General features: G+C 35.2%; 1 protein-coding gene and 1 long non-coding RNA gene across 4 annotated transcripts in view; one reads left to right on the top strand and one right to left on the bottom strand.

Moving 5' to 3' along the window:
* Nucleotides 1-15,493, top strand: part of KIAA0825 (KIAA0825 ortholog) — a 554,607-nt gene that overhangs the window by 422,942 nt on the left and 116,172 nt on the right. The window lies entirely within an intron of this gene.
* Nucleotides 3,697-11,430, bottom strand: LOC130457937 (uncharacterized). Its single transcript, XR_008917191.1, has 4 exons — nt 11,382-11,430; nt 11,121-11,194; nt 8,928-9,059; nt 3,697-4,155 (listed from the first exon to the last, which is right to left on the bottom strand). It is a non-coding gene; the product is annotated as an uncharacterized LOC130457937 (long non-coding RNA).

The raw sequence follows: 15,493 nt of genomic DNA, 5'->3' as shown, positions 1-15,493 counted from the left end.
TTGTTATTTTATCAACTCCAAGGTTGATCATCATCTGTATGGAAATGATTCCCAGATTCTGTATGTCCGGACCCAGTCTCACATCATCAGCTTCCTATTGGATATCTCAAACTGGACATCTTGGAAACATTGCAGACTTAGCATGTAAAGAACTTATTCTCCATCTTTTCCAAAGCCCTACCTCCCTTGACTTTCAAACTTCTCTATTTATTTTGTGGTCATCACCATTTCTTCAATATCCCAGATTTATGACCTGTTATGCTTGACTCCTCACTCTTTCACCCCACATATCTAATCAGTTGCCAGATTATATCCTAACTACCATCTCTTGAATGCTATCCCATCTCTATACTCACACAAACATGCAATATAATTAGCTTTTAGAAACCAGTATTTATTAAGATCAAATAGCAAAAGGAGTTTTATAAAACAATCTCTCCAAACCAGAGGAACAAACAGAATTCAGGGGAAAGTAGACTCAAACTTAGAGCACATAAAGTAACAAAGAAGGATAACTCACAGATCCTGGAAGTCCTTTCTCCCCTTTAACAGGGTCCTAATGGAATTCCATTTTGCCACAGCAAAGCTTTTTGTTCCACTCCTTATATAATCCTGAAGTTGCTCTTTCTCAATAAATCAGATTTGTCCTGGCTTTCTAATTCATGATCTGCAGTTGGTTGTTGCTATTCCTTGTATAATGTTTGAAAGCTCATCAGAAACCCAAATCCTCCAGCCCTCAGAAGTTCACAAGGTCATCCTCTGGTCCTGGCAGGGGAGGAGATAGATTCTTTCTCCCCATGCTCCTCCCAATTCAATTCCATCTCTAGGGATTGTCTGGACTGATCTCCCTTCTACACAGCCAAATACTCAAATGCCCACGTTTGAACCAGCTTGGTGTCTTTACACAAGGCCCATGGGAGCTGAAGCTCTTTTAATCAAAAATATCTCTTACCCTCGTGTAATTGAAGTGTTTTCTGTGGATTCATTCATTCATTTGTTCATGAGAAATGTTCTCACATAATTAAGTTAGTTACTTTAAGCAGAATGGAATGTTTGATTCAATAAAGATGTATGAACCTTGTTTATACCTAGTTCTTAAATCTGATTGATTCAGTGAAGCTCTGGATAGACCCTTCCCCAACTTTTACACACACACACACATACACACACACACACACACACATTTATATACATACTGTTACCCCTGATTGAAAGTAAGCTCCTTGAGAGTAAGAACTGTTTCATTCTATTTCCTGCCTGCTCCACAATTTTGGTCATGGTCGAAGCTTACAAAATACTTGTTGAGTGATTATATTAAAATAGCTTTTTTTTAAAAATTACTTCCCAATGCTAAATGTTTAAATGATAGCAATATTGTATTGGCCTGTGTATAAGAAGAGGGAACTGATGAATGGGGTTTATCCATTTTATTCTTTTTTTTAATAGTGATGATGGATTTGCACTGCTCCATCCACATTCTCTCATCTGTTATCTTTGGGATCAGTGGCACGAGAGGCAGCCAACTAGGATTAGGAAGCAGTCTGTGACCAAGGAACAGAGTGAAGCTAACTTGCCCATCTGGGAATTGAACCCCATGACCTTGGTCTCATTAGCACTATGCTCTAACCAACCAAACTAATTGGACACAGAAATTGAAAATTATACATCAGAACATGGATTTTTTTCAAAGCTTTCCCCAGATTCAATTCCAAAAACCATAAGAAATTAGTTTGAGTAATTAGAAACAAAGACACTAAGCTAGACATTATTACATACCATGAACCTCTAAGGGAATAAATATTGCTGTCTTTGACACTTCAGTAGGCTGCAGTATTCTTTAGAGTTGACTGCCTTATGAAAACCAAGCTAGAAAATGACATCTAATATACTGAAATCAGTACTGCTGAAAACAGTATGGAAACTCATACATGTCTCTTCCCTCTAAAAAGAGCCTCTTGCCAAGAATTAGATATTTTGCTTATCTCTAGCCTTATGAGAGTTAATAAAATGACAACAAAGATGCACTGTGGTATGGAGAATGCTCTTAAATCCTAAACTAAAGAAATGCTTTAACAGTGAACTCATAACTTCACCTCTTGGGACTGATCATATCCTTCGGCTTAAAACATGAAGTGAACCTTAATGAGGAACGAACTGAAATTAGCTGGAAACAATTTTGAAATTCTTAGTTTTTTTAACTTCCCAAGATGAGGTTATTTTATGTGCCATTTCAGGAAATAAAAGAAAAATATGGGATATTGAAACATCCCATTTTCATAAATAAAATGGCAATGGAAGCCTGTCAGGTTAACAAAGTTGCATGGTGATCTTTGGGTTTCCACTTCCCATTTAAGAGAGGCAAATGGCCTATTTGGCATGAACTGGGTAAACTTAAGTTCTGCAGAAAGAAAATAGTGGAAATTAGCTCCATGATGTATTAACCCCAATAATAATGTTCCTGATGTAAAAAAGAGATGGAAATTAAACATCGAGTGATGAACACTGTGTCTGCACAGTGTGCTGCATGCACCGCATGTGTTAGAATTTCTTCTCAGTTCTTTTTTTTAATCTTTTATTCATAGCATTGCAGGTGATGAAAAATTTATGCCTTGAGTCTGGCATTGAAATTAAATGCAAAATGAAAACAGAAGCAGTTTATACTGACAGCTTAAATATCTTTATCTAGCATACGGTTGCACTATAAAAATCACTGGGTGACTTTTAAAATCTCCCACATGCAAAAATCCAAGAGTTGTACAATAATGAATAAAGTTATGTGTCTCTAATATCAACAGAAAAGTTGTATTTCCTTTGCACTCTTTGTTAATTCCATTTTGTTCTGTTGTGCTTCATCTAGTATTTTCTGGTGTGTGCATGGCCAAATGTATATAGGCTTTTAAAAAATCCAGCAGAACCTAATTGCTGATATGAATCCCTCTGAGTGGCAGGAAACAATTGATTTTTGCAGTATATTTAATGAGCATGATTTCCCTAGTAGCTTTATGTCTTAAACTGAATAGAAAACATTAATCTGCTACCTAAAGTAGTTATACTATAGGAAGAGGTTAATTATTCAGGTGAATCAATTTGTTCATCATGATATTAATAATGAGTGATATTTTGGAAGAATGGCAACAATTAGGATAATGCATATCATTACAAGGTGTATGAGTTTCCAAAGTCTTCATTTCCATCCTTAGAAGAGTTTTGAGTATTTTCATACTCTTTTTTTTCAACCAGTCATAACTGTTCACAGGAGTTTGCCTTTAAAAGGTTCATATATTCCTAAGTTGTTTACTCTGTTGTCTCGGGGCATAACTGTATATACTCTGCTGCTCTTAGATGTTCTCTGTGGCTTTTGTTGATGAATTAACACTGCATCTCAAATTGGTAGTTCACAATGTAAATTAGCAGCAGAAAATAATTGCCTCTCACTTTTGTGAAAAATGCACACAGGTTTAAAAACATGCAGCCTAACTTCATACACTAGATTTTTTTTAAAGCCAAGAGTTATTTAGCATGTTAATAAGTAAAGTAGGAAATTTAGAAGACTGTTTGCAGTTAAGTAAAGCATCAGTACTAAAACAACCACTTATATTTCCATATTTAGAAGACTCCAACACAGTGCTTAAAATATTTTACACTCAGGCTCTGATTTGTAGCTTTTTCCAGAGTGTTTTATGTAAACATACTGTGTATAATTATGCAGATAATTTTATACAATATTAATTGTGCTAAGAGTGAAGCGAAAGTGTGCTTAATTCAGTAATTCATTTGCATTTTAATGATCTTAACAGCATAAGATTACAGAATCAAATTGAAATATCTCTGACTATTAGAGTATATTTCGTCAAGAGTTGCAATATCACATTGTTTTATGTCATTCAAAATGTAGTTAATAAATTTTGTTAGTAAAAGTCAAAAAAATCATACACCACACACATATGAGGAAAAACATTGAGAGGTATTAGCAATGTTCATGTAAAAACCCAGTTCCCAAAGCTTTTAAAACTATCTTAGAATAGGCATTCCCACTCCAGATTTAAAATTTTCAGAGAAGTTCCATGCCAGTTTTCAGCACTTTGAGCTGTTGTTGGATTGAAGCACATATTTCAGATGTGCTTGACAAGCTGTATTAATTTCCCTGGAAGCGACCTGTATGAAAAACAAACACATTTCATTAATTCCTTTTGAAACTGTTATGTATGATCCAAAGGTCTGGTCTTGGGGATAGGGAGGAAGGGAAGGAATGAATGTGAACTTTTGTATCTCAAAGTAGTAAGAACTTGTTTCTCTGATCTGTGTCAACAAATTTCAGGTTAGCCAGGTAACATTTCACTCTTCTTTCCTTTATCATCTACAGATTTAATATCATCAGGAATAAATCTAAATTGTTTGCTTCTTTCCTCCAAATTCCTGCAGCAATGTAAAAGCCTAGAGAGGTTTGAAGTGACAGGATTACAAGCAGTCTTTTGCATACAGGCCTTTAGGGATGAGCGGCTACCTTGCATCTAATAAACAAGAAAGTGAATTCGTTGAATAATGAATTAAGTGGCATAAGTTGTGATAACAAGGAGCAAATGTAACTTCAGAGGAATGGTATTTGCTTTGTGTGGGGTTATCAGAGAGGGCTGATGCTCCACCAAGGGAGATTGGGGAAAAAAAAAAAGGCTCATTATATTAAGATGTTCTTTTACAGAACACAGCCTAAAATGATCTTGCGTTTTTTCCCCGTTGGCTGAACTCCTTTGTGTGCTTCTATCAAACCAACCACCTCCACCAGGGGGATAGCTAGGATTCTTTTAGGCTGTTGAGTATTGTTTATAATGAAAATTCCTAGTGAGTTTTAGATGGGTCACCCAACAATTAAATAGAGATGTCTAATTGGTTGATCCATATTAGGGTCAGCAGCTGGTTACAGAATAAAAGCTTGTGGTGCCCCACATGCACAGTTCTGAACCAAATTAAATTATTAATCTCATCCTTGCTTCAATGTAGCTTCACGGGGATTCCTAACCTGCCATACCGAATAAAACAGAACTACTGCTTTACATTTTCATTATGATGAATTATATTTTAAATTGCAAATGCTCTCCCGTTTAACTTGCACTGAGTGTCTCATTTGATATATAGAAATTGCTTCCATGACCAATGCTAATAACTTGTTTTGTTAATTTTTAGTTGGAATACACAAATGTGGCATCCTGAGCAACAGAGATAGCCCAAAAGGCTTCTATTTGCTCATTGGCTCTGATTGTCCCCCAAGAAAAGGATGCTAACAGTCAGATTTCTTCTGCCTCAGATATAACCCTCACCGTTTAAATATATCTATTAATAAAAGTTTTGTATTTAATACAAGCTGCAGGGTCACATAGTTAAATTGAATCATATTTGTTAATGGCATTCTGGGAAGATGACATATTTCTTGGGCTTAGTGGACCCACCAGTTTTATTACTCCTTTGTATTATTCAGTTACTCTAAAGGGAATGTACCCTTTGAGCAGATTAGTTCTCTAATAAAACTTGTCATAATTTTAGCAATAGTTTTGCTTATTGTTTTTCCTAATAGCATTGTTGAGGCAAACTAGAACTATTGCTTCAAACTAAGAAAGGAACCCTACTTTGGTATAACTCAGAATTATCGTTTCTGGAGGATTTGAAGCCAGCATTATAGTATGATGGATCATAATTTTAAATAATTTTTAAGTATTTGAGACCCATCACGTACTAATGTAAACAGTAGTTGAATCTTAAAGCCAGTTGCTCTTTGCAAATATATTTAAATTTCTAAAAATAGATCACAATCTCAACTAAATAAAGCTTTTTGAAGTCCTATTTCAAGTGGAACTCACTAAAAAGTATGTGTGTGATTATGTATAAGTAGAAGGCATGATGGAAACATGAAGACCGAAGAACCTTCTTTAGAACACTACATAATTACAAATCTATTATAGATATTCTGGTAGGATAACATTTCTGGATATAGTCACCATTAGCATCAATAATATGCTAGATTAATTGTGCTAGATATAATACGGCTGATTCATTTTCAGCAAAGTAGTAGAAAATAGAGAAAATAATTTTGTCTTGTGCTTTTATTTAAATAAGGGTTTGATCTGTTTCTTCTACACATTCTGTAAACTCCTCTGCAGTGTCGTATATTCGGAAAATTCTCAATAAATATGAGTTGAGGAGGAGGAAGAGAAAATGAAATTCTCTTTTCTTCTGAATTGGCAGCGCTATTTAAAAACCAGTAGTAACAACTATGGTAGCTTGTGTGCAGTTTTGTTTCCTGCTTCCTTTTTAACAAACAATTTTAAAATTGTTTTCCTACTTACCCAGTCTACAGTACATAATAATTCCACAAGGTATTACTTGACATTCCAGACTGTTATTAATGACCTAGAACTTCCTAGGCACCCAATAGGATTTCAAAGCACTTGTTTCATGGTATACTAAGGCTTGTCATAATGCTATCTTGTCATTAATGCTGTGGAACCAGCTTATAGGTAAGACCATAACCACTTTATAGTGAGGTGTAAAGCACTTCATTAACTATGCTGTCCTTAGTTTGGGGTAAGAGAGGTGTTCTGGAACTCTCCTTAATTCTTTTGGAGAGCAAATAGGGTTTCTTTTGAATAACCATCTGGAAAGGCAAAGTCTATATTTCACAGTATTTAGTCTTGCTTATTACTTCTATTACTGTTTTCTTGTTTTGATGACCATGACTCAGCAAAATGGCATAAAAAAACAGACTGTGTGCATATGATAACTTTAAATATGTTTTACTTGTTATAGCCTATAAAAAAATAAGTATTAACATTATTTAGATAATGGTATCAATTCCAAAAAAGTAAATGACTTTAAATTGAAAATTCATAACAGATCTATAGTTTTTGTTCTCTTCCATCCTATTTCTCTTGCTTTGGCTTGTAAACAATTCCAAATAATTATTTTTATGCTGCTCTACATTAGAATTCATTCTGCATCACTAATATATTTATGTTTATCTCCATCTTTATTCACTGGGGTTTTTTTTCTGATTCATTTTTACATTTAACTCTTTAAAAATACCCTCATTTCTTGTTATTACTATCTTTCTTTATCAGTCTCCTCTCCTGCTTCACTCCTCTTCCTTTCTGCACTCTTCTACTAACTTTTCTAACTCAAATGCCTAGATAATGCAATGTCCATACATATTATCAATCTATTTGTGTCTTATTTCCCTGCTCCCTGAAAGCAGAAATCCTCTTCTCTAAACAATTTATCTCTGCCCTCCTCACCCAGCACCTACCAGAATGTTCTACACACAGCAGGGACTTAGTAATATTGGTTGTATTTCTATTTTTTTTTAACCCTTACCTTCCATCTTGGAATCAATACTGTGTATTGGCTCCAAGGCAGAAGAGTGGTAAAGGCAAGGTAATGGGGGTTAAATGACTTGCCCAGGGTCACACAGCTGGGAAATGTCTGAGGCCAGATTTGAACCTAGGACCTCCCGTCTCTAGTCTTGGCTCTCAATCCACTGAGCTACCCAGCTGCCCCCATATTTCAATTTTTTTGGATGAAGTATTTTCTTAGTGACCTGGTAAAAGTTCAAGTACTCTAAAGCCATGCCCCATTTAAAAAAAAAAATCTCCCTTTATAGATATTCTGACCTCATTTATAGAAAATTATCCACATCTTGTGTCTCCTAATCTTTGTTGAAATTAGTCACTCTGATAAATGGATAGAATACTAGACTCGGATTCAGGAAGACCTGGGTTCAAATTCAGCCTCAGGAATGCTTCCTAGCCGTATGACCCTGGGCAAGTCTCCAGAACTCTATCTGCCATGATATCTCCATCTGTAAACATGGGGATAATAGTAACACCTGCCTAACTGGATTGTTGTGAGAATATTTGCAAAGTGCAAAATATTTGCAAACCCTAAAATGCTATGTAAATACTAACTGATCATTACTTTGATCACTTAAAATTGTAGAATACTTGGCAGTTTAGAAGCACTTTTATATCCATTATCTCATTTGATTCTTCCAATATCTCCCTAAGGTAAATAGTGTAACATATGTATAATAGATAAAGCAGAGTGGCTCATCAGATGGGATATTAGACTCCATTCACTAAGACAGGCAGACATAAGACTGAATCCTGATCATGAAGGATCGATCTATCAATCTATCAATCTACCAATGGCTGTTCGTCGCACTCGCCTTTTTTGATCTCTCCAGCTTTTGGCATTGCTAAGCACACTTTCCTCCTGAATCTTCTCCTTCCTAAGTTTTTGTGACATTCACTGTTCTCTCCTGGCTCTCCTCCTAGCTGACTCTATTAAGCTCTATCTATTTTGTCATCAGTATCCTACTTCCTCTCTATGTTGGTATCGTCTGGGACTCTGTCCAGGCCCTCTTCTTCTCTCTTTACACCTTACCTCTAGATGACTGCATCAGCACAGATAGATTTAACTACCAGTTCTATGTAGGTGATATATTTTCATAGTTGATAATTAAATAGATATTAGATGTTTTGCATACACATTTATATAATTTATACACATATGCACATATATAATATATAAAATCTTCATCTTTTTTCTGATCTCTAGTCCTGCATCACCAACTGGCTGCCAGACATTTCACCTGGATGTTCCATAGGCACTGAAAAACTTGCCACATCCCAAGTCAAATCATTTTCTCTTTTCCTGTCCTAACTTCCCTATTTCAGTTGAAGGCACTATCTTCTAGTCACTTTGGTTTGCTTCCTTGAAATCATACTTATCTCTTCTCCCTCTCTCTCCTGCTATATCCAAATAGTTGCTAAGTCCTATTAATTTGTTAATTCTACTTCCTTGGTTCTCTCATATCTGTTCCTTCTCTGCACTCATGAAGCTACCACCCTAGTTCAGACTCTCATCCCCTTTTTACCTACCCTACTGCAATAGCCGAAGAATTATTCTTCCTGTCTCATCTTTCCCCTTTCCAATCCATCATTCACACAACTGCTAGGTTGATTTTCTGTTTCACTCTTCTCTTCAAAAAGCTTCAGTGGCTCTTAGTGCCTCTAGGATAAAATACAAAGGCTCTATTTACAATTTGACTCCAATTCATCTTTTCAATCTTATATCACTCCCATTCATAGACTTTCTTTTCCAACCAGACTGGCCTACTTGTTCTTCCTATAGACAACATTCCATATCCTGCCTCTTTGTTGTTATATAAACTGTGCTCCATGTTGGGAACAGGATCCCTCCTCACCTCCACCTCTCAGATTCCCTAGCTTCCTTCAAGATACAGGTTATATATCACCTCTTACAAGATATCTATCTATAATTATTAATGTTCTTCTACCTCAAATTAATTTGTATTTACTTCTCTGTGGTGTAGATTCTTCCCTCAAGTGGAATGTAAATTCTTTGGGAGCAGGAACTTTTCATATTTTTGGTTTTGTGTCTCTTAACACTTAGCATAGTGTCTTGAACATAATGAGAACTTAATAAATACTTGTAGAATTAAGTAGCTAGAAACAGGCAGTCTGATAAAGGAGGGAATTATTTATGGGAAATTGGAAAGCTTTCAAAAGCTGGAGGTTCATTTTGGCCTCTATTGGAATCTAATAATTAGAATTTTTCGTTGGAATCCCATCATTTTCTTCATCACCCCTAACCCAGAACCTTGAACTCTGCCCTGGAACAACCCTAACCTCTGAGAGCTTATCTTGCCCAGAGCCAACCTCACTTTCCCACCACCTTTCTAAACCATGCCATGGCACAAGTGTGACTTTCCAGAACCCACTGCCTTTCAAGCTCTTCTTTATGAGTTTTTTCCACCCTCTACTAAAAAGTAAGCTCCTTGAGGATAAAGACTGTTTTGCTTGCTTATGTACTTAGTACAGCACTTAGCATATAGCAAATGTTTAATAAATGTTTTATGAAGCTTTCTTTGAAAGTATGGAGAGGATCTAACTCACAAGAACTTTTTTTAGCAAAAAAAAAAAGTTCAGGGTAGTTGCAGAAGTTTTAAAGAAAAATTAATTAGCTGTCTTGCTTTACTGACTTGGAAATGCTTTTTAGAATAAAGAAAATGGGCATCAAGAAGTTATTTCTGTTGTTCCACTTTACTGCTTTCTGTCCTTGGATTACTTTATAACTTTTGGCCTTCATTTTCTTCAACTGATGTGGGAGGGAGAATCAATTTTCATTTGAATTATAACTAAATGTTCATCAGAAATAGCAAATAGAACTGTTGGAGTCAGAATGCATCAAAGCATTATTTTTTCACTTATTTTTTTCACTTTATTGTGTCTTTACTTTGAGATTTTAGTTCTATAAGACTTACAAAAATGAACAGTATGGAAATGTGTTTTGCATGATAATACATGTATAACCCAGATTAATTTGCTTACCAACTCTGGGAAGAGTGAGGGAAGGGGTGGGGGTTAGGAGATAATTTGGGTCTTATAACTTCAGAAAATTTATGTAGAAAATTGTTATTATGCATAATTGGTAAAATAAAATATCTTTAAAAAAAAAAGAAAAATAGCAAATAATACATTTTGGTCACTACACAATGCCAAACATTGTACTGTGGAGGATTTAGAAATAATAAGCTAGACGTATTCCTCTTGTCAAAGAGTTTATAATTTAATGAATGATTATATAGTAGACATATATGTATGTGTGTTTCTCTGTGTATATAGATGAACACACATACAAAGAGATTAAATGATTCATGTCAGTGTAAATACCTCCTAGTATTAAAACCAGAAGAGCTCTTACATCTCCTGCATTTTACAGATGTGGAAACTGTGGTCTGCCTGGTTAAATGACTTTCCCAAAGGTTCGATAGGTAATAAATAGCAGAGCCAAAATTCAAACTTACATCTCCTGAATCCACACATATTATGTTCCCTCCAGTAGTTATAAAAAGGATATAGAGCAGATATTTTAATAATAGACAACATCAATATAGCTTGGGGCTGAGAAAGGAGCCTTAACTCTCCCACATGGGGACAACAAGCTGAACTTAGACTCAGAAGATCAGCCGTCCTAGAATCCGAGGACTAACGTAAATTAGATGTCTCTGAAGCCCATGGCAAGGAACTTATACTTCATTTGAAGGATACCTGTAGTATCGGATATGTCCTAGTTACAGATGTGGAAGAATACATGACCAGCAACAGATGAATCAGTTGAAAGCCTACAAGAGGGGTAAAAAGGTAGTGGAGCAATTGGCACAATACAATGCTCTTTCTCCCATCAGAGTTTAGACACTTGAACCTTATCCATGGATTTACCATGTATTATTATGGTAAGCTAGTGATACAGTAGAATGTTGGAGTTGGAGTCAGGATGACCTGAATTCCAAATCTGCTTAAGCCACTTACTTAGCTGTCTTTCCCTGGGCAAGTCACTTTTAACTCCTTTCAGTCCCAGTTTAGTCATCTACAAAATAGGGATAATGGTAGCACCTCTGTGACATGGTCATTGTGAGATCATGTGAGATAGACTGCAATTTACTTTGAAAACCTTAAAGCAATATACAAATACTAGCTATTATATAAGTGCTCATTACAACCATTTGATTCTGCTTCCTATCTCTTTACTAGAGGGTTAGTTCATTGAGGATATGGGCCATATTTCATCTCAACTTTGTATCTTCACCAGCACCAAGCATATGTCTGTTAAACAAATTGAAGTTGAAAATAAACATGATATTTAAGGAAAGTTAGTACAAATCCCCTGCAGCAAATGGGAAATCGGAAAAGAGAGTATTCAGTGTTCCATATATTCAAGATTCTCTAGCATAACAGTTCTCAGTGTGGTCCAGAGACTTTGGGGGCCCCCAAGATCCTTTCAGGAGGTCTACAAGATCAAAATTATTTTTATATTACTATTTACTCATTTCTAAATATCGATAAATAAGCATCAATAACTATAACAGTAATAAAAGATCTTTGAGAGGAAGAGTTCTCAGTAATTTTTAAGAATTTAAAGTAGTTCTGAGAACAAAAAACGTTTGAAAACAACAGCTCTAGGAGTTTGTGAAGATCATTACCAACCAGAGGGGTCAAAAAAGTTGTTCCAGAAGACTTACATCAGTCATTGAAGAAACTTTTAGGCTTCAGGGAGAACATGTATAGATGAGGAAAGGAAAGAGGAGTATTCTAGCCTGGGGAGACCATATGAATGAAAGCACAGAGGCAGAAGCAACTATAATAAGTGCTATAGCACAAATGAGACAACTCTAATTATAGAGGAAGGTTCCTGTTATAGGAGAGCAGGAAATAAGATTAGATAGGCAAGGCAAAGAGAGATTATGGGACATCTTGAATGCTAGGCAAAAGAATATTGCTTTTAAAATAACACTTTTATTGATGCTTTTTATTTTATATCACATTTTTAAAAATATATCCTTCTCTTACCTCATCCATCAAAATTTTGCAATAAAGTTGGTTTTTTTTTAAGTTCAGTAAAATCAGGCACATTGTGTCTGAATATATCCATACATACAATAGATACACATATAACAAAGATGTGCATATATGTGTATACACTTGTATATATCTATTTGTATATGCATTTATATGTACATAAATCTCATAGATATAACATATTCACACATTTCTAAAACCATGAAATCTACAGGTGAAAATAGCACATTGGCACCTTCATTATCCTCTCTCATCAAGTAACTCTTTCAATTCCTGCCTGATAACCTACCATACTAATTGCTGACCTACCAGAAGACTACTAGTAACTGGGGTTACTTTAGTAAGGTTTTCAGAAAGAATGAAAATAACTATGAATATTACCATGATAAAAGACCTGACAACTAACCTGGTTTCTAAATTTCAAGAGAATTAATTAAACTCAAATTATATCTTTTGTAATAAGAAAAAAAAAGACCTATTTTTAGGAAGAAAAGTTGTATTGACTTACTACGTAAATTATTTCTAATAAAGATGAAAGTGCAGTAAAATAATGAAAGTATTCATATCAAATTACTGTTGTATATTTGAAAATGAACAGAGAGACCAGGATGAAAAATAATCAGTAGACTAAAGTCATACAGATGTTCCCTTCTTTCAGAATAGATGCTTTCTTCACTGTAGTATTCCTGAGACTATATTCTCAGTGACAATAATGTCACTGAGATGTAAGTAAAAAAAAAACAAAAACTGAGATGTAATGTAAGTAAAGTGAGCTTTGCCTAAACAAATAAGTGTACTTCTGCTGTTATTTTGGCAAATACTGTGAGTTTAATGCACAAAAACTGAAGAAAAATTCAGATAATATTATGTGAACATAAGACTAAGATTTTTCATTCCAACAAGATCTTTAAAAGAAATGTGGAAGTTAAGCCTAGGACTTCAGAATCAGTGTGACCTTTTTAGATGTCCTCAAATATAAAAAAAGTTGTGGCTTTTTTGAATGCTTATAGAATTCCTCTACCCAGTGCACTGCAACAGAGGTGATTTATTTTGAAGATGGCTCACCATAGAACTTTGAATTAACTGTTAAGTTTGACGGAATGAAAGGGACTATAAATGTTTGATGGAATGAGAGATTCATCTGCCAGGCAGAGAATGGCACAGTTCTCCAGAATGTACCTGTCCTTACAGAGCTCACCATCTTTGATTTAAATATGTGCAATGTCTACAAAAGTTAAAACACTCGATTTATGGAATAAGAGATATGCACAGAGAAGTTTTGGCAAAGGTTAATCTGTCAATTTATAAAGACTCTTGGTCTCTGCTTCTGTCATGCTCTGATGGCTCCAGATGTGAGTGATGATTATGTAAAATAGTCCAGCATAGAGGCAACAACGATAAAATTCTTGTACATTTTTTGGCCAGGAACCCAAAACTCACTCCAGTCTGTGGCTGCGATTTTTGTGCCAAATTAGGAGGCACTTCACTGGCTTTTTACATTGAAGGGCCAAATGAGATAGCTTGGAAACATGTACTTTGAACAGCTATGCATAGTCTCAGGAAGGCTGCCAAAGAAGATTTCCAAATAAAATGTTTGGGAAAGAAAACAGGGATGGACCTTGCAGATGTTGGATGGATTCCACTAGCCATCTGTGCAAAGAGTTACTTGGTATCACATCAGCTGAAATCTATGAAGTGGCACAAAACTCTTAGCAATGACTTCATTTTAAATGGGTTCATTTATTTGCCATGCAATTCTCTTTCTATTTACCATGATAAAATATCTGTATGAATCTGTATTGCCTTTTTTAAAAAACCATATACAGAAGTATTAAAGCACGAAAGAATTTCGGCAGTCCAACAAAAAGAACTTGCAGTGACTATTATCATGATGATAGCGCATTAGTAGTCAAAGGAGGCAGATTAATTTACTTACGGTAAGCTAAGTGCATTCTTGGCTCGTAAAGGGGAATCATTTGCTCACTTAAGCCAGATATCCCATTTTTGACGGCAAATGTCATTGCCTGGATTTCCCTTTGACAGTTTGGCAACCCTGTACCCCTGTTAAAGTATCCATTTATTTGTCTTGTTTTCAGCCAGATTAATCCATTCTGTTTTGACAAGAAGACTGATGGGTAATTGATAACTGTGATAGACACAAACAGAAGAGTTGGATGCTGAATAATTCAGCACTTTTCAGTATCAATAAGAGAACAGGTTGAAGAATTTGTGTCTCTATTTACACTTAAACTAAACTAAGTCAGCCCAGACATTTATGCTGCCAGTCTATCAGAAAACCAAACAGTGTACATTTGGTTTCCACCCGACAAAATGTTTTATAAGCTTGTAACAATATGTGTGAAGCTGCCAGAATAATAAATAGGTGCACCAGCCCATGCATGCTAATGTTAGGTTGTAAGCAGTTTTGTTGACAAGTGCTAATACTTCTTTCATACTATCATCAAAAGCAGCTAATACAACAGCCATTATTTGCTGGCTTTCCAAGCAAGACATGATGGATTGTGACCTTAATATGGGTTAGCCGAGTTTTGAAAGTTAAACAACTTGCAATAAATCATAGAATTATTACAATGCAGTTTAATTGGTTAAGGACTGTTTATTTCCTAAACAGGGTGAAAAATTTCTGTTTCGGCACTTTTAATTTGCAAAGTGCATTTTCATTATGAATGGCAGTTTAATATTCTGCTCTTTTGTCATGCAAAATATGCAACACGCAGGCAATCTATTAATTGGACAAAAATGCATTGCAAGCGTAAATTATCCTTTATATCATCACTTGTGAGCTTTTACATCTATTAAATGTGTTAAATGGAACATAGTTAAAGATGATACAACTTGTAGGTTAGTTCTGAAATTTAAGTCAAGCTTCCAGATAATTTTAATGGCCTTTATTTGGGGGAAAGTAAAGTAATTAAGGAATTGTAAATATAAAGAGCATTTGAAACAATTAGCTTTTTCTTAAGGCATAGATAGGTACATGCATTTGATTGATTTAGTAGTCTTGGGGAATGCAGGATGGCATACTTCATATTGATATGTTTGAG

This window comes from Monodelphis domestica, chromosome 3 (genome assembly GCF_027887165.1).
Source record: "Monodelphis domestica isolate mMonDom1 chromosome 3, mMonDom1.pri, whole genome shotgun sequence".
In the NCBI taxonomy this organism is placed as follows: Eukaryota; Metazoa; Chordata; class Mammalia; order Didelphimorphia; family Didelphidae; genus Monodelphis; species Monodelphis domestica.
The sequence above is the reverse complement of the archived record's forward strand: the minus strand, read 5'-3'. Positions and strand labels throughout refer to the sequence as shown.